General features: G+C 39.8%; 12 non-coding genes across 12 annotated transcripts; all 12 read left to right on the top strand.

Moving 5' to 3' along the window:
- Positions 1-84: 84 nt before the first annotated feature.
- On the top strand, positions 85-156 carry TRNAP-UGG (transfer RNA proline (anticodon UGG)). Its single transcript has one exon. It is a non-coding gene; the product is annotated as a tRNA-Pro (tRNA).
- Positions 157-456: 300 nt separating this feature from the next.
- TRNAV-CAC (transfer RNA valine (anticodon CAC)) lies at positions 457-529 on the top strand. The gene has a single exon. It is a non-coding gene; the product is annotated as a tRNA-Val (tRNA).
- Positions 530-2,696: 2,167 nt separating this feature from the next.
- On the top strand, positions 2,697-2,768 carry TRNAP-UGG (transfer RNA proline (anticodon UGG)). The gene has a single exon. It is a non-coding gene; the product is annotated as a tRNA-Pro (tRNA).
- Positions 2,769-3,068: 300 nt separating this feature from the next.
- TRNAV-CAC (transfer RNA valine (anticodon CAC)) lies at positions 3,069-3,141 on the top strand. The gene has a single exon. It is a non-coding gene; the product is annotated as a tRNA-Val (tRNA).
- Positions 3,142-5,654: 2,513 nt separating this feature from the next.
- TRNAV-CAC (transfer RNA valine (anticodon CAC)) lies at positions 5,655-5,727 on the top strand. The gene has a single exon. It is a non-coding gene; the product is annotated as a tRNA-Val (tRNA).
- A 2,147-nt stretch (positions 5,728-7,874) lies between these two features.
- TRNAP-UGG (transfer RNA proline (anticodon UGG)) lies at positions 7,875-7,946 on the top strand. Its single transcript has one exon. It is a non-coding gene; the product is annotated as a tRNA-Pro (tRNA).
- Positions 7,947-8,246: 300 nt separating this feature from the next.
- TRNAV-CAC (transfer RNA valine (anticodon CAC)) lies at positions 8,247-8,319 on the top strand. Its single transcript has one exon. It is a non-coding gene; the product is annotated as a tRNA-Val (tRNA).
- A 2,151-nt stretch (positions 8,320-10,470) lies between these two features.
- TRNAP-UGG (transfer RNA proline (anticodon UGG)) lies at positions 10,471-10,542 on the top strand. Its single transcript has one exon. It is a non-coding gene; the product is annotated as a tRNA-Pro (tRNA).
- A 303-nt stretch (positions 10,543-10,845) lies between these two features.
- TRNAV-CAC (transfer RNA valine (anticodon CAC)) lies at positions 10,846-10,918 on the top strand. The gene has a single exon. It is a non-coding gene; the product is annotated as a tRNA-Val (tRNA).
- A 2,161-nt stretch (positions 10,919-13,079) lies between these two features.
- On the top strand, positions 13,080-13,151 carry TRNAP-UGG (transfer RNA proline (anticodon UGG)). The gene has a single exon. It is a non-coding gene; the product is annotated as a tRNA-Pro (tRNA).
- Positions 13,152-13,451: 300 nt separating this feature from the next.
- On the top strand, positions 13,452-13,524 carry TRNAV-CAC (transfer RNA valine (anticodon CAC)). Its single transcript has one exon. It is a non-coding gene; the product is annotated as a tRNA-Val (tRNA).
- A 2,553-nt stretch (positions 13,525-16,077) lies between these two features.
- On the top strand, positions 16,078-16,150 carry TRNAV-CAC (transfer RNA valine (anticodon CAC)). Its single transcript has one exon. It is a non-coding gene; the product is annotated as a tRNA-Val (tRNA).
- The last annotated feature ends 1,955 nt before the right edge of the window (positions 16,151-18,105 follow it).

Below are 18,105 nucleotides of genomic sequence, written 5' to 3' on the forward strand. Positions count from 1 at the left end.
ACCAAGCATGAAAAAGTCCCCAGCATGATCTTCATTGCGTGCTTAGAGCTGGTATCAGCTTTTCAGAGGTGCGGGCCTTTCGAAGGCTCGTTGGTCTAGGGGTATGATTCTCGCTTTGGGTGCGAGAGGTCCCGGGTTCAAATCCCGGACGAGCCCTTTCATAGGTGCTTTTTTAAAGTAGTATTGCAGTATGCATTTCAAAGCCAATATCAATTTTCTCTTTGCAGTAGTGGATGAATATTTGCTAGAGTCTCATGCTTTTAACCTTGCCCTGCCTGAGCAAATAGGAAACATTTCTCTTTAAGCATTTTGCAAAAATGCTGAACTTGCATGGCATATACAAGCGTTCAGCTAGGGCTGTCTGGGAAGGTTGCATGAAAGAAATCTAAAACCAGAGGCCCTTGGAATAGCCTGTTTTGAGAAGTTTCATCACAGAAGAATCAACTGTAGACATCTGTTTCTGTAGTGTAGTGGTTATCACGTTCGCCTCACACGCGAAAGGTCCCCGGTTCGAAACCGGGCAGAAACAGTTGTTATATTGTCTTGGCTGCAATGTTGAGAGGTGCCGTTTTGCCATGAAATTGTCCAGGCCCTGAAGATGGTTTCATGCAGACTCGTTCCAAGAAAGTGAATTCTCTTAAAAACACTAAAGTAATTGGCATGTGGATGTATCTGTTGATTCACAGACCTCGCTTTGAAAAGAGCCCTGCATTCTGTTCATTGCTCACCTAGAACACGCATTAACTTTGGGAATTGTTGGCACCAACAGGCATCTTAGTTTAGTGGAGTGTTTCTGGTGTTTAAGTGCAGAAGCCCTGGGCTCAATTCCTCGGTGACCCTTCTCAAGGTGATGATACAAATGCATCGTCACCTTTAAGTTTAATGTCAGAATTGTTTATTTCTATTTGGTGGTGTATGAATGCTTGCAATAGTATGTTGATTTTTTCTAGCCTTGAATGAATAAAAGCAAATCACTCCTCTTTATGTATTTTTCTAATACATTGATATTTGCATCTCCTTTCCTAGCCTGCATTTTTCATTATCTTACAGGCTGTATATAATAAGTATCAATTCAGGGGCCCTTCTTCTACTCAATTCACAACTGTTCTATCCCGGCATTGATAAGCAATCTACATCTGCTTCTGTTGTGTATTGGTTATCATGTTTACCTGACGTGTGAAAGCCCCATGTTTGACAGTGCGCGTTAACAAAGAGACCAATGATTTTTATTAAAAGTTGTCATGTGTTTTTGTTACCTTGCACCGGCCAAAAAGTGCCGGAAATGACTTCATTTGCAGTCACTTGAAAAGTAGGGATTCTCAAATAAATGGTAAGAGGTTGGAACAAATCTAAAGGAATGCATGGCATATCTATATGTATGTGTACGCAGGTATCCATATATAAAGATAGATAGATAGATAGATAGATAGATAGATAGATAGATAGATAGATAGATAGATAGATAGATAGATAGATAGATAGATAGATAGATAGATAGATAGATAGATAGATAGATAGATAGATAGATAGATAGATAGATAGATAGATAGATAGATAGATAGATAGATAGATAGATAGATATTGGGAGAGAGAGAGCGTTACTATAAACTGAGACTTTATTTTCCATCAAGCTGTCTTTCCTTTCCTTCAGGAGCAGAATGTTCTGATCATCAGCGCTCCAGAATCTAGTGCTTGGTTGGCAAGCATCACACATTGTGATGTGTTAGCTAAGAGTTCCATGTCGTTCAGACTCATATATTCCTCTGTAGTTGTACCTTGGTGATTCAACAAAATGTGGCATCATAAGCAGCATTCTACTGCCATAGACTGGGCGGAAAAAACATTTAGAATTTCACTGAAAAAGAAAAAAAGCATACTTAGGCAGAGCTTTCTGGACAGTAAGGACATTAGAGTAAGTGATGAATAAGCACTGCTTTTGTTAATTTACATAGGCAGAACAGAGACTGCTGGGAAAAGCCTGAAATTAAAGGCCCAGAAAATGCCTGCTTCTGGATAGAACACTAAGAAGGGTTGAAAGTTTTTTCTCTGACCCTGGCCACTCTTACAAGCAATCCTATGATAGTCAGAAGGACCCACACTAAAAAGGAAGGGACAGCCATTTGGACCCTTTCCACCTTTTCTATATCTCGCCTGATCGAGCCTGATCGAGCGCTGATTGAGCGGATTAGCACATGTACTTCTCATTTTGGGAAGGTATTGCTTAGCTTGCTACCAGCAGCTCAGTTATGTTATGATGTTAGAGGCTTGCAAGGAATGCTTTAGTCCTGCATTAGGCCGTTTTTATTGCTACTTGCATTCAATTGAAAGATAATTAGCCAGAATCTGTGGCCCAGTTATTCATCTTGGCATTCCGATTTGCACAAAGGGAATAAGCATTTGAGAGAAAATGCAACATGTGTTTCTTATGTTGCTATGAACAGCTTTTTATCCTTTCTCTTTAGGGTCTAGCCAATGCAGAAATAGATAAATAAGTGCTGACTTTCTGTAAGACGTGTCCAATGCTGGGACAAAATAAAAGGGGACACTTATAAATGATAGTGATATCATTTGAGAAAGGGTAAGTTGACACTGAATTTCATGTATATTCACAGACCAAGCATGAAAAAGTCCCCAGCATGATCTTCATTGCGTGCTTAGAGCTGGTATTAGCTTTTCAGAGGTGCGGGCCTTTCGAAGGCTCGTTGGTCTAGGGGTATGATTCTCGCTTTGGGTGCGAGAGGTCCCGGGTTCAAATCCCGGACGAGCCCTTTCATTGGTGCTTTTTTAAAGTAGTATTGCAGTATGCATTTCAAAGCCAATATCAATTTTCTCTTTGCAGTAGTGGATGAATATTTGCTAGAGTCTCATGCTATTAACCTTGCCCTGCCTGAGCAAATAGGAAACATTTCTCTTTAAGCATTTTGCAAAAATGCTGAACTTGCATGGCATATACAAGCGTTCAGCTAGGGCTGTCTGGGAAGGTTGCATGAAAGAAATCTAAAACCAGAGGCCCTTGGAATAGCCTGTTTTGAGAAGTTTCATCACAGAAGAATCAACTGTAGACATCTGTTTCTGTAGTGTAGTGGTTATCACGTTTGCCTCACACGCGAAAGGTCCCCGGTTCGAAACCGGGCAGAAACAGTTGTTATATTGTCTTGGCTGCAATGTTGAGAGGTGCCGTTTTGCCATGAAATTGTCCAGGCCCTGAAGATGGTTTCATGCAGACTCGTTCCAAGAAAGTGAATTCTCTTAAAAACACTAAAGTAATTGGCATGTGGATGTATCTGTTGATTCACAGACCTCGCTTTGAAAAGAGCCCTGCATTCTGTTCATTGCTCACCTAGAACACGCATTAACTTTGGGAATTGTTGGCACCAACAGGCATCTTAGTTTAGTGGAGTGTTTCTGGTGTTTAAGTGCAGAAGCCCTGGGCTCAATTCCTCGGTGACCCTTCTCAAGGTGATGATACAAATGCATCGTCACCTTTACGTTTAATGTCAGAATTGTTTATTTCTATTTGGTGGTGTATGAATGCTTGCAATAGTATGTTGATTTTTTCTAGCCTTGAATGAATAAAAGCAAATCACTCCTCTTTATGTATTTTTCTAATACATTGATATTTGCATCTCCTTTCCTAGCCTGCATTTTTCATTATCTTACAGGCTGTATATAATAAGTATCAATTCAGGGGCCCTTCTTCTACTCAATTCACAACTGTTCTATCCCGGCATTGATAAGCAATCTACATCTGCTTCTGTTGTGTATTGGTTATCATGTTTACCTGACGTGTGAAAGCCCCATGTTTGACAGTGCGCGTTAACAAAGAGACCAATGATTTTTATTAAAAGTTGTCATGTGTTTTTGTTACCTTGCACCGGCCAAAAAGTGCCGGAAATGACTTCATTTGCAGTCACTTGAAAAGTAGGGATTCTCAAATAAATGGTAAGAGGTTGGAACAAATCTAAAGGAATGCATGGCATATCTATATGTATGTGTACGCAGGTATCCATATATAGATAGATAGATAGATAGATAGATAGATAGATAGATAGATAGATAGATAGATAGATAGATAGATAGATAGATAGATAGATAGATAGATAGATAGATAGATAGATAGATAGATAGATAGATAGATAGATAGATAGATAGATAGATAGATAGATATTGGGAGAGAGAGAGCGTTACTATAAACTGAGACTTTATTTTCCATCAAGCTGTCTTTCCTTTCCTTCAGGAGCAGAATGTTCTGATCATCAGCGCTCCAGAATCTAGTGCTTGGTTGGCAAGCATCACACATTGTGATGTGTTAGCTAAGAGTTCCATGTCGTTCAGACTCATATATTCCTCTGTAGTTGTACCTTGGTGATTCAACAAAATGTGGCATCATAAGCAGCATTCTACTGCCATAGACTGGGCGGAAAAAACATTTAGAATTTCACTGAAAAAGAAAAAAAGCATACTTAGGCAGAGCTTTCTGGACAGTAAGGACATTAGAGTAAGTGATGAATAAGCACTGCTTTTGTTAATTTACATAGGCAGAACAGAGACTGCTGGGAAAAGCCTGAAATTAAAGGCCCAGAAAATGCCTGCTTCTGGATAGAACACTAAGAAGGGTTGAAAGTTTTTTCTCTGACCCTGGCCACTCTTACAAGCAATCCTATGATAGTCAGAAGGACCCACACTAAAAAGGAAGGGACAGCCATTTGGACCCTTTCCACCTTTTCTATATCTCGCCTGATCGAGCCTGATCGAGCGCTGATTGAGCGGATTAGCACATGTACTTCTCATTTTGGGAAGGTATTGCTTAGCTTGCTACCAGCAGCTCAGTTATGTTATGATGTTAGAGGCTTGCAAGGAATGCTTTAGTCCTGCATTAGGCCGTTTTTATTGCTACTTGCATTCAAGGGAAAGATAATTAGCCAGAATCTGTGGCCCAGTTATTCATCTTGGCATTCCGATTTGCACAAAGGGAATAAGCATTTGAGAGAAAATGCAACATGTGTTTCTTATGTTGCTATGAACAGCTTTTTATCCTTTCTCTTTAGGGTCTAGCCAATGCAGAAATAGATAAATAAGTGCTGACTTTCTGTAAGACGTGTCCAATGCTGGGACAAAATAAAAGGGGACACTTATAAATGATAGTGATATCATTTGAGAAAGGGTAAGTTGACACTGAATTTCATGTATATTCACAGACCAAGCATGAAAAAGTCCCCAGCATGATCTTCATTGCGTGCTTAGAGCTGGTATTAGCTTTTCAGAGGTGCGGGCCTTTCGAAACCTCGTTGGTCTAGGGGTATGATTCTCGCTTTGGGTGCGAGAGGTCCCGGGTTCAAATCCCGGACGAGCCCTTTCATTGGTGCTTTTTTAAAGTAGTATTGCAGAATGCATTTCAAAGCCAATATCAATTTTCTCTTTGCAGTAGTGGATGAATATTTGCTAGAGTCTCATGCTTTTAACCTTGCCCTGCCTGAGCAAATAGGAAACATTTCTCTTTAAGCATTTTGCAAAAATGCTGAACTTGCATGGCATATACAAGCGTTCAGCTAGGGCTGTCTGGGAAGGTTGCATGAAAGAAATCTAAAACCAGAGGCCCTTGGAATAGCCTGTTTTGAGAAGTTTCATCACAGAAGAATCAACTGTAGACATCTGTTTCTGTAGTGTAGTGGTTATCACGTTCGCCTCACACGCGAAAGGTCCCCGGTTCGAAACCGGGCAGAAACAGTTGTTATATTGTCTTGGCTGCAATGTTGAGAGGTGCCGTTTTGCCATGAAATTGTCCAGGCCCTGAAGATGGTTTCATGCAGACTCGTTCCAAGAAAGTGAATTCTCTTAAAAACACTAAAGTAATTGGCATGTGGATGTATCTGTTGATTCACAGACCTCGCTTTGAAAAGAGCCCTGCATTCTGTTCATTGCTCACCTAGAACACGCATTAACTTTGGGAATTGTTGGCACCAACAGGCATCTTAGTTTAGTGGAGTGTTTCTGGTGTTTAAGTGCAGAAGCCCTGGGCTCAATTCCTCGGTGACCCTTCTCAAGGTGATGATACAAATGCATCGTCACCTTTACGTTTAATGTCAGAATTGTTTATTTCTATTTGGTGGTGTATGAATGCTTGCAATAGTATGTTGATTTTTTCTAGCCTTGAATGAATAAAAGCAAATCACTCCTCTTTATGTATTTTTCTAATACATTGATATTTGCATCTCCTTTCCTAGCCTGCATTTTTCATTATCTTACAGGCTGTATATAATAAGTATCAATTCAGGGGCCCTTCTTCTACTCAATTCACAACTGTTCTATCCCGGCATTGATAAGCAATCTACATCTGCTTCTGTTGTGTATTGGTTATCATGTTTACCTGACGTGTGAAAGCCCCATGTTTGACAGTGCGCGTTAACAAAGAGACCAATGATTTTTATTAAAAGTTGTCATGTGTTTTTGTTACCTTGCACCGGCCAAAAAGTGCCGGAAATGACTTCATTTGCAGTCACTTGAAAAGTAGGGATTCTCAAATAAATGGTAAGAGGTTGGAACAAATCTAAAGGAATGCATGGCATATCTATATGTATGTGTACGCAGGTATCCATATATAAAGATAGATAGATAGATAGATAGATAGATAGATAGATAGATAGATAGATAGATAGATAGATAGATAGATAGATAGATAGATAGATAGATAGATAGATAGATAGATAGATAGATAGATAGATAGATAGATAGATAGATAGATAGATAGATAGATAGATATTGGGAGAGAGAGAGCGTTACTATAAACTGAGACTTTATTTTCCATCAAGCTGTCTTTCCTTTCCTTCAGGAGCAGAATGTTCTGATCATCAGCGCTCCAGAATCTAGTGCTTGGTTGGCAAGCATCACACATTGTGATGTGTTAGCTAAGAGTTCCATGTCGTTCAGACTCATATATTCCTCTGTAGTTGTACCTTGGTGATTCAACAAAATGTGGCATCATAAGCAGCATTCTACTGCCATAGACTGGGCGGAAAAAACATTTAGAATTTCACTGAAAAAGAAAAAAAGCATACTTAGGCAGAGCTTTCTGGACAGTAAGGACATTAGAGTAAGTGATGAATAAGCACTGCTTTTGTTAATTTACATAGGCAGAACAGAGACTGCTGGGAAAAGCCTGAAATTAAAGGCCCAGAAAATGCCTGCTTCTGGATAGAACACTAAGAAGGGTTGAAAGTTTTTTCTCTGACCCTGGCCACTCTTACAAGCAATCCTATGATAGTCAGAAGGACCCACACTAAAAAGGAAGGGACAGCCATTTGGACCCTTTCCACCTTTTCTATATCTCGCCTGATCGAGCCTGATCGAGCGCTGATTGAGCGGATTAGCACATGTACTTCTCATTTTGGGAAGGTATTGCTTAGCTTGCTACCAGCAGCTCAGTTATGTTATGATGTTAGAGGCTTGCAAGGAATGCTTTAGTCCTGCATTAGGCCGTTTTTATTGCTACTTGCATTCAAGGGAAAGATAATTAGCCAGAATCTGTGGCCCAGTTATTCATCTTGGCATTCCGATTTGCACAAAGGGAATAAGCATTTGAGAGAAAATGCAACATGTGTTTCTTATGTTGCTATGAACAGCTTTTTATCCTTTCTCTTTAGGGTCTAGCCAATGCAGAAATAGATAAATAAGTGCTGACTTTCTGTAAGACGTGTCCAATGCTGGGACAAAATAAAAGGGGACACTTATAAATGATAGTGATATCATTTGAGAAAGGGTAAGTTGACACTGAATTTCATGTATATTCACAGACCAAGCATGAAAAAGTCCCCAGCATGATCTTCATTGCGTGCTTAGAGCTGGTATCAGCTTTTCAGAGGTGCGGGCCTTTCGAAGGCTCGTTGGTCTAGGGGTATGATTCTCGCTTTGGGTGCGAGAGGTCCCGGGTTCAAATCCCGGACGAGCCCTTTCATAGGTGCTTTTTTAAAGTAGTATTGCAGTATGCATTTCAAAGCCAATATCAATTTTCTCTTTGCAGTAGTGGATGAATATTTGCTAGAGTCTCATGCTTTTAACCTTGCCCTGCCTGAGCAAATAGGAAACATTTCTCTTTAAGCATTTTGCAAAAATGCTGAACTTGCATGGCATATACAAGCGTTCAGCTAGGGCTGTCTGGGAAGGTTGCATGAAAGAAATCTAAAACCAGAGGCCCTTGGAATAGCCTGTTTTGAGAAGTTTCATCACAGAAGAATCAACTGTAGACATCTGTTTCTGTAGTGTAGTGGTTATCACGTTCGCCTCACACGCGAAAGGTCCCCGGTTCGAAACCGGGCAGAAACAGTTGTTATATTGTCTTGGCTGCAATGTTGAGAGGTGCCGTTTTGCCATGAAATTGTCCAGGCCCTGAAGATGGTTTCATGCAGACTCGTTCCAAGAAAGTGAATTCTCTTAAAAACACTAAAGTAATTGGCATGTGGATGTATCTGTTGATTCACAGACCTCGCTTTGAAAAGAGCCCTGCATTCTGTTCATTGCTCACCTAGAACACGCATTAACTTTGGGAATTGTTGGCACCAACAGGCATCTTAGTTTAGTGGAGTGTTTCTGGTGTTTAAGTGCAGAAGCCCTGGGCTCAATTCCTCGGTGACCCTTCTCAAGGTGATGATACAAATGCATCGTCACCTTTAAGTTTAATGTCAGAATTGTTTATTTCTATTTGGTGGTGTATGAATGCTTGCAATAGTATGTTGATTTTTTCTAGCCTTGAATGAATAAAAGCAAATCACTCCTCTTTATGTATTTTTCTAATACATTGATATTTGCATCTCCTTTCCTAGCCTGCATTTTTCATTATCTTACAGGCTGTATATAATAAGTATCAATTCAGGGGCCCTTCTTCTACTCAATTCACAACTGTTCTATCCCGGCATTGATAAGCAATCTACATCTGCTTCTGTTGTGTATTGGTTATCATGTTTACCTGACGTGTGAAAGCCCCATGTTTGACAGTGCGCGTTAACAAAGAGACCAATGATTTTTATTAAAAGTTGTCATGTGTTTTTGTTACCTTGCACCGGCCAAAAAGTGCCGGAAATGACTTCATTTGCAGTCACTTGAAAAGTAGGGATTCTCAAATAAATGGTAAGAGGTTGGAACAAATCTAAAGGAATGCATGGCATATCTATATGTATGTGTACGCAGGTATCCATATATAAAGATAGATAGATAGATAGATAGATAGATAGATAGATAGATAGATAGATAGATAGATAGATAGATAGATAGATAGATAGATAGATAGATAGATAGATAGATAGATAGATAGATAGATAGATAGATAGATAGATAGATAGATAGATAGATAGATAGATAGATATTGGGAGAGAGAGAGCGTTACTATAAACTGAGACTTTATTTTCCATCAAGCTGTCTTTCCTTTCCTTCAGGAGCAGAATGTTCTGATCATCAGCGCTCCAGAATCTAGTGCTTGGTTGGCAAGCATCACACATTGTGATGTGTTAGCTAAGAGTTCCATGTCGTTCAGACTCATATATTCCTCTGTAGTTGTACCTTGGGGATTCAACAAAATGTGGCATCATAAGCAGCATTCTACTGCCATAGACTGGGCGGAAAAAACATTTAGAATTTCACTGAAAAAGAAAAAAAGCATACTTAGGCAGAGCTTTCTGGACAGTAAGGACATTAGAGTAAGTGATGAATAAGCACTGCTTTTGTTAATTTACATAGGCAGAACAGAGACTGCTGGGAAAAGCCTGAAATTAAAGGCCCAGAAAATGCCTGCTTCTGGATAGAACACTAAGAAGGGTTGAAAGTTTTTTCTCTGACCCTGGCCACTCTTACAAGCAATCCTATGATAGTCAGAAGGACCCACACTAAAAAGGAAGGGACAGCCATTTGGACCCTTTCCACCTTTTCTATATCTCGCCTGATCGAGCCTGATCGAGCGCTGATTGAGCGGATTAGCACATGTACTTCTCATTTTGGGAAGGTATTGCTTAGCTTGCTACCAGCAGCTCAGTTATGTTATGATGTTAGAGGCTTGCAAGGAATGCTTTAGTCCTGCATTAGGCCGTTTTTATTGCTACTTGCATTCAATTGAAAGATAATTAGCCAGAATCTGTGGCCCAGTTATTCATCTTGGCATTCCGATTTGCACAAAGGGAATAAGCATTTGAGAGAAAATGCAACATGTGTTTCTTATGTTGCTATGAACAGCTTTTTATCCTTTCTCTTTAGGGTCTAGCCAATGCAGAAATAGATAAATAAGTGCTGACTTTCTGTAAGACGTGTCCAATGCTGGGACAAAATAAAAGGGGACACTTATAAATGATAGTGATATCATTTGAGAAAGGGTAAGTTGACACTGAATTTCATGTATATTCACAGACCAAGCATGAAAAAGTCCCCAGCATGATCTTCATTGCGTGCTTAGAGCTGGTATTAGCTTTTCAGAGGTGCGGGCCTTTCGAAGGCTCGTTGGTCTAGGGGTATGATTCTCGCTTTGGGTGCGAGAGGTCCCGGGTTCAAATCCCGGACGAGCCCTTTCATTGGTGCTTTTTTAAAGTAGTATTGCAGTATGCATTTCAAAGCCAATATCAATTTTCTCTTTGCAGTAGTGGATGAATATTTGCTAGAGTCTCATGCTATTAACCTTGCCCTGCCTGAGCAAATAGGAAACATTTCTCTTTAAGCATTTTGCAAAAATGCTGAACTTGCATGGCATATACAAGCGTTCAGCTAGGGCTGTCTGGGAAGGTTGCATGAAAGAAATCTAAAACCAGAGGCCCTTGGAATAGCCTGTTTTGAGAAGTTTCATCACAGAAGAAGAATCAACTGTAGACATCTGTTTCTGTAGTGTAGTGGTTATCACGTTCGCCTCACACGCGAAAGGTCCCCGGTTCGAAACCGGGCAGAAACAGTTGTTATATTGTCTTGGCTGCAATGTTGAGAGGTGCCGTTTTGCCATGAAATTGTCCAGGCCCTGAAGATGGTTTCATGCAGACTCGTTCCAAGAAAGTGAATTCTCTTAAAAACACTAAAGTAATTGGCATGTGGATGTATCTGTTGATTCACAGACCTCGCTTTGAAAAGAGCCCTGCATTCTGTTCATTGCTCACCTAGAACACGCATTAACTTTGGGAATTGTTGGCACCAACAGGCATCTTAGTTTAGTGGAGTGTTTCTGGTGTTTAAGTGCAGAAGCCCTGGGCTCAATTCCTCGGTGACCCTTCTCAAGGTGATGATACAAATGCATCGTCACCTTTACGTTTAATGTCAGAATTGTTTATTTCTATTTGGTGGTGTATGAATGCTTGCAATAGTATGTTGATTTTTTCTAGCCTTGAATGAATAAAAGCAAATCACTCCTCTTTATGTATTTTTCTAATACATTGATATTTGCATCTCCTTTCCTAGCCTGCATTTTTCATTATCTTACAGGCTGTATATAATAAGTATCAATTCAGGGGCCCTTCTTCTACTCAATTCACAACTGTTCTATCCCGGCATTGATAAGCAATCTACATCTGCTTCTGTTGTGTATTGGTTATCATGTTTACCTGACGTGTGAAAGCCCCATGTTTGACAGTGCGCGTTAACAAAGAGACCAATGATTTTTATTAAAAGTTGTCATGTGTTTTTGTTACCTTGCACCGGCCAAAAAGTGCCGGAAATGACTTCATTTGCAGTCACTTGAAAAGTAGGGATTCTCAAATAAATGGTAAGAGGTTGGAACAAATCTAAAGGAATGCATGGCATATCTATATGTATGTGTACGCAGGTATCCATATATAGATAGATAGATAGATAGATAGATAGATAGATAGATAGATAGATAGATAGATAGATAGATAGATAGATAGATAGATAGATAGATAGATAGATAGATAGATAGATAGATAGATAGATAGATAGATAGATAGATAGATAGATAGATAGATAGATAGATAGATAGATAGATAGATATTGGGAGAGAGAGAGCGTTACTATAAACTGAGACTTTATTTTCCATCAAGCTGTCTTTCCTTTCCTTCAGGAGCAGAATGTTCTGATCATCAGCGCTCCAGAATCTAGTGCTTGGTTGGCAAGCATCACACATTGTGATGTGTTAGCTAAGAGTTCCATGTCGTTCAGACTCATATATTCCTCTGTAGTTGTACCTTGGTGATTCAACAAAATGTGGCATCATAAGCAGCATTCTACTGCCATAGACTGGGCGGAAAAAACATTTAGAATTTCACTGAAAAAGAAAAAAAGCATACTTAGGCAGAGCTTTCTGGACAGTAAGGACATTAGAGTAAGTGATGAATAAGCACTGCTTTTGTTAATTTACATAGGCAGAACAGAGACTGCTGGGAAAAGCCTGAAATTAAAGGCCCAGAAAATGCCTGCTTCTGGATAGAACACTAAGAAGGGTTGAAAGTTTTTTCTCTGACCCTGGCCACTCTTACAAGCAATCCTATGATAGTCAGAAGGACCCACCCTAAAAAGGAAGGGACAGCCATTTGGACCCTTTCCACCTTTTCTATATCTCGCCTGATCGAGCCTGATCGAGCGCTGATTGAGCGGATTAGCACATGTACTTCTCATTTTGGGAAGGTATTGCTTAGCTTGCTACCAGCAGCTCAGTTATGTTATGATGTTAGAGGCTTGCATGGAATGCTTTAGTCCTGCATTAGGCCGTTTTTATTGCTACTTGCATTCAAGGGAAAGATAATTAGCCAGAATCTGTGGCCCAGGTATTCACCTTGGCATTCCGATTTGCACAAAGGGAATAAGCATTTGAGAGAAAATGCAACATGTGTTTCTTATGTTGCTATGAACAGCTTTTTATTCTTTCTCTTTAGGGTCTAGCCAATGCAGAAATAGATAAATAAGTGCTGACTTTCTGTAAGACGTGTCCAATGCTGGGACAAAATAAAAGGGGACACTTATAAATGATAGTGATATCATTTGAGAAAGGGTAAGTTGACACTGAATTTCATGTATATTCACAGACCAAGCATGAAAAAGTCCCCAGCATGATCTTCATTGCGTGCTTAGAGCTGGTATTAGCTTTTCAGAGGTGCGGGCCTTTCGAAGGCTCGTTGGTCTAGGGGTATGATTCTCGCTTTGGGTGCGAGAGGTCCCGGGTTCAAATCCCGGACGAGCCCTTTCATTGGTGCTTTTTTAAAGTAGTATTGCAGTATGCATTTCAAAGCCAATATCAATTTTCTCTTTGCAGTAGTGGATGAATATTTGCTAGAGTCTCATGCTTTTAACCTTGCCCTGCCTGAGCAAATAGGAAACATTTCTCTTTAAGCATTTTGCAAAAATGCTGAACTTGCATGGCATATACAAGCGTTCAGCTAGGGCTGTCTGGGAAGGTTGCATGAAAGAAATCTAAAACCAGAGGCCCTTGGAATAGCCTGTTTTGAGAAGTTTCATCACAGAAGAATCAACTGTAGACATCTGTTTCTGTAGTGTAGTGGTTATCACATTCGCCTCACACGCGAAAGGTCCCCGGTTCGAAACCGGGCAGAAACAGTTGTTATATTGTCTTGGCTGCAATGTTGAGAGGTGCCGTTTTGCCATGAAATTGTCCAGGCCCTGAAGATGGTTTCATGCAGACTCGTTCCAAGAAAGTGAATTCTCTTAAAAACACTAAAGTAATTGGCATGTGGATGTATCTGTTGATTCACAGACCTCGCTTTGAAAAGAGCCCTGCATTCTGTTCATTGCTCACCTAGAACACGCATTAACTTTGGGAATTGTTGGCACCAACAGGCATCTTAGTTTAGTGGAGTGTTTCTGGTGTTTAAGTGCAGAAGCCCTGGGCTCAATTCCTCGGTGACCCTTCTCAAGGTGATGATACAAATGCATCGTCACCTTTACGTTTAATGTCAGAATTGTTTATTTCTATTTGGTGGTGTATGAATGCTTGCAATAGTATGTTGATTTTTTCTAGCCTTGAATGAATAAAAGCAAATCACTCCTCTTTATGTATTTTTCTAATACATTGATATTTGCATCTCCTTTCCTAGCCTGCATTTTTCATTATCTTACAGGCTGTATATAATAAGTATCAATTCAGGGGCCCTTCTTCTACTCAATTCACAACTGTTCTATCCCGGCATTGATAAGCAATCTACATCTGCTTCTGTTGTGTATTGGTTATCATGTTTACCTGACGTGTGAAAGCCCCATGTTTGACAGTGCGCGTTAACAAAGAGACCAATGATTTTTATTAAAAGTTGTCATGTGTTTTTGTTACCTTGCACCGGCCAAAAAGTGCCGGAAATGACTTCATTTGCAGTCACTTGAAAAGTAGGGATTCTCAAATAAATGGTAAGAGGTTGGAACAAATCTAAAGGAATGCATGGCATATCTATATGTATGTGTACGCAGGTATCCATATATAAAGATAGATAGATAGATAGATAGATAGATAGATAGATAGATAGATAGATAGATAGATAGATAGATAGATAGATAGATAGATAGATAGATAGATAGATAGATAGATAGATAGATAGATAGATAGATAGATAGATAGATAGATAGATAGATAGATAGATAGATAGATAGATAGATAGATAGATAGATAGATAGATTGGGAGAGAGAGAGCGTTACTATAAACTGAGACTTTATTTTCCATCAAGCTGTCTTTCCTTTCCTTCAGGAGCAGAATGTTCTGATCATCAGCGCTCCAGAATCTAGTGCTTGGTTGGCAAGCATCACACATTGTGATGTGTTAGCTAAGAGTTCCATGTCGTTCAGACTCATATATTCCTCTGTAGTTGTACCTTGGTGATTCAACAAAATGTGGCATCATAAGCAGCATTCTACTGCCATAGACTGGGCAGAAAAAACATTTAGAATTTCACTGAAAAAGAAAAAAAGCATACTTAGGCAGAGCTTTTTGGACAGTAAGGACATTAGAGTAAGTGATGAATAAGCACTGCTTTTGTTAATTTACATAGGCAGAACAGAGACTGCTGGGAAAAGCCTGAAATTAAAGGCCCAGAAAATGCCTGCTTCTGGATAGAACACTAAGAAGGGTTGAAAGTTTTTTCTCTGACCCTGGCCACTCTTACAAGCAATCCTATGATAGTCAGAAGGACCCACCCTAAAAAGGAAGGGACAGCCATTTGGACCCTTTCCACCTTTTCTATATCTCGCCTGATCGAGCCTGATCGAGCGCTGATTGAGCGGATTAGCACATGTACTTCTCATTTTGGGAAGGTATTGCTTAGCTTGCTACCAGCAGCTCAGTTATGTTATGATGTTAGAGGCTTGCATGGAATGCTTTAGTCCTGCATTAGGCCGTTTTTATTGCTACTTGCATTCAAGGGAAAGATAATTAGCCAGAATCTGTGGCCCAGTTATTCACCTTGGCATTCCGATTTGCACAAAGGGAATAAGCATTTGAGAGAAAATGCAACATGTGTTTCTTATGTTGCTATGAACAGCTTTTTATTCTTTCTCTTTAGGGTCTAGCCAATGCAGAAATAGATAAATAAGTGCTGACTTTCTGTAAGACGTGTCCAATGCTGGGACAAAATAAAAAGGGACACTTATAAATGATAGTGATATCATTTGAGAAAGGGTAAGTTGACACTGAATTTCATGTATATTCACAGACCAAGCATGAAAAAGTCCCCAGCATGATCTTCATTGCGTGCTTAGAGCTGGTATTAGCTTTTCAGAGGTGCGGGCCTTTCGAAGGCTCGTTGGTCTAGGGGTATGATTCTCGCTTTGGGTGCGAGAAGTCCCGGGTTCAAATCCCGGACGAGCCCTTTCATTGGTGCTTTTTTAAAGTAGTATTGCAGTATGCATTTCAAAGCCAATATCAATTTTCTCTTTGCAGTAGTGGATGAATATTTGCTAGAGTCTCATGCTTTTAACCTTGCCCTGCCTGAGCAAATAGGAAACATTTCTCTTTAAGCATTTTGCAAAAATGCTGAACTTGCATGGCATATACAAGCGTTCAGCTAGGGCTGTCTGGGAAGGTTGCATGAAAGAAATCTAAAACCAGAGGCCCTTGGAATAGCCTGTTTTGAGAAGTTTCATCACAGAAGAATCAACTGTAGACATCTGTTTCTGTAGTGTAGTGGTTATCACGTTCGCCTCACACGCGAAAGGTCCCCGGTTTGAAACCGGGCAGAAACAGTTGTTATATTGTCTTGGCTGCAATGTTGAGAGGTGCCGTTTTGCCATGAAATTGTCCAGGCCCTGAAGATGGTTTCATGCAGACTCGTTCCAAGAAAGTGAATTCTCTTAAAAACACTAAAGTAATTGGCATGTGGATGTATCTGTTGATTCACAGACCTCGCTTTGAAAAGAGCCCTGCATTCTGTTCATTGCTCACCTAGAACACGCATTAACTTTGGGAATTGTTGGCACCAACAGGCATCTTAGTTTAGTGGAGTGTTTCTGGTGTTTAAGTGCAGAAGCCCTGGGCTCAATTCCTCGGTGACCCTTCTCAAGGTGATGATACAAATGCATCGTCACCTTTACGTTTAATGTCAGAATTGTTTATTTCTATTTGGTGGTGTATGAATGCTTGCAATAGTATGTTGATTTTTTCTAGCCTTGAATGAATAAAAGCAAATCACTCCTCTTTATGTATTTTTCTAATACATTGATATTTGCATCTCCTTTCCTAGCCTGCATTTTTCATTATCTTACAGGCTGTATATAATAAGTATCAATTCAGGGGCCCTTCTTCTACTCAATTCACAACTGTTCTATCCCGGCATTGATAAGCAATCTACATCTGCTTCTGTTGTGTATTGGTTATCATGTTTACCTGACGTGTGAAAGCCCCATGTTTGACAGTGCGCGTTAACAAAGAGACCAATGATTTTTATTAAAAGTTGTCATGTGTTTTTGTTACCTTGCACCGGCCAAAAAGTGCCGGAAATGACTTCATTTGCAGTCACTTGAAAAGTAGGGATTCTCAAATAAATGGTAAGAGGTTGGAACAAATCTAAAGGAATGCATGGCATATCTATATGTATGTGTACGCAGGTATCCATATATAAAGATAGATAGATAGATAGATAGATAGATAGATAGATAGATAGATAGATAGATAGATAGATAGATAGATAGATAGATAGATAGATAGATAGATAGATAGATAGATAGATAGATAGATAGATAGATAGATAGATAGATAGATAGATAGATAGATAGATAGATAGATAGATAGATAGATAGATAGATATGGGAGAGAGAGAGCGTTACTATAAACTGAGACTTTATTTTCCATCAAGCTGTCTTTCCTTTCCTTCAGGAGCAGAATGTTCTGATCATCAGCGCTCCAGAATCTAGTGCTTGGTTGGCAAGCATCACACATTGTGATGTGTTAGCTAAGAGTTCCATGTCGTTCAGACTCATATATTCCTCTGTAGTTGTACCTTGGTGATTCAACAAAATGTGGCATCATAAGCAGCATTCTACTGCCATAGACTGGGCAGAAAAAACATTTAGAATTTCACTGAAAAAGAAAAAAAGCATACTTAGGCAGAGCTTTCTGGACAGTAAGGACATTAGAGTAAGTGATGAATAAGCACTGCTTTTGTTAATTTACATAGGCAGAACAGAGACTGCTGGGAAAAGCCTGAAATTAAAGGCCCAGAAAATGCCTGCTTCTGGATAGAACACTAAGAAGGGTTGAAAGTTTTTTCTCTGACCCTGGCCACTCTTACAAGCAATCCTATGATAGTCAGAAGGACCCACCCTAAAAAGGAAGGGACAGCCATTTGGACCCTTTCCACCTTTTCTATATCTCGCCTGATCGAGCCTGATCGAGCGCTGATTGAGCGGATTAGCACATGTACTTCTCATTTTGGGAAGGTATTGCTTAGCTTGCTACCAGCAGCTCAGTTATGTTATGATGTTAGAGGCTTGCATGGAATGCTTTAGTCCTGCATTAGGCCGTTTTTATTGCTACTTGCATTCAAGGGAAAGATAATTAGCCAGAATCTGTGGCCCAGGTATTCACCTTGGCATTCCGATTTGCACAAAGGGAATAAGCATTTGAGAGAAAATGCAACATGTGTTTCTTATGTTGCTATGAACAGCTTTTTATTCTTTCTCTTTAGGGTCTAGCCAATGCA

This window comes from Lissotriton vulgaris, unplaced genomic scaffold, assembly GCF_964263255.1.
Source record: "Lissotriton vulgaris unplaced genomic scaffold, aLisVul1.2 SCAFFOLD_595, whole genome shotgun sequence".
Classification (NCBI taxonomy): Eukaryota; Metazoa; Chordata; class Amphibia; order Caudata; family Salamandridae; genus Lissotriton; species Lissotriton vulgaris.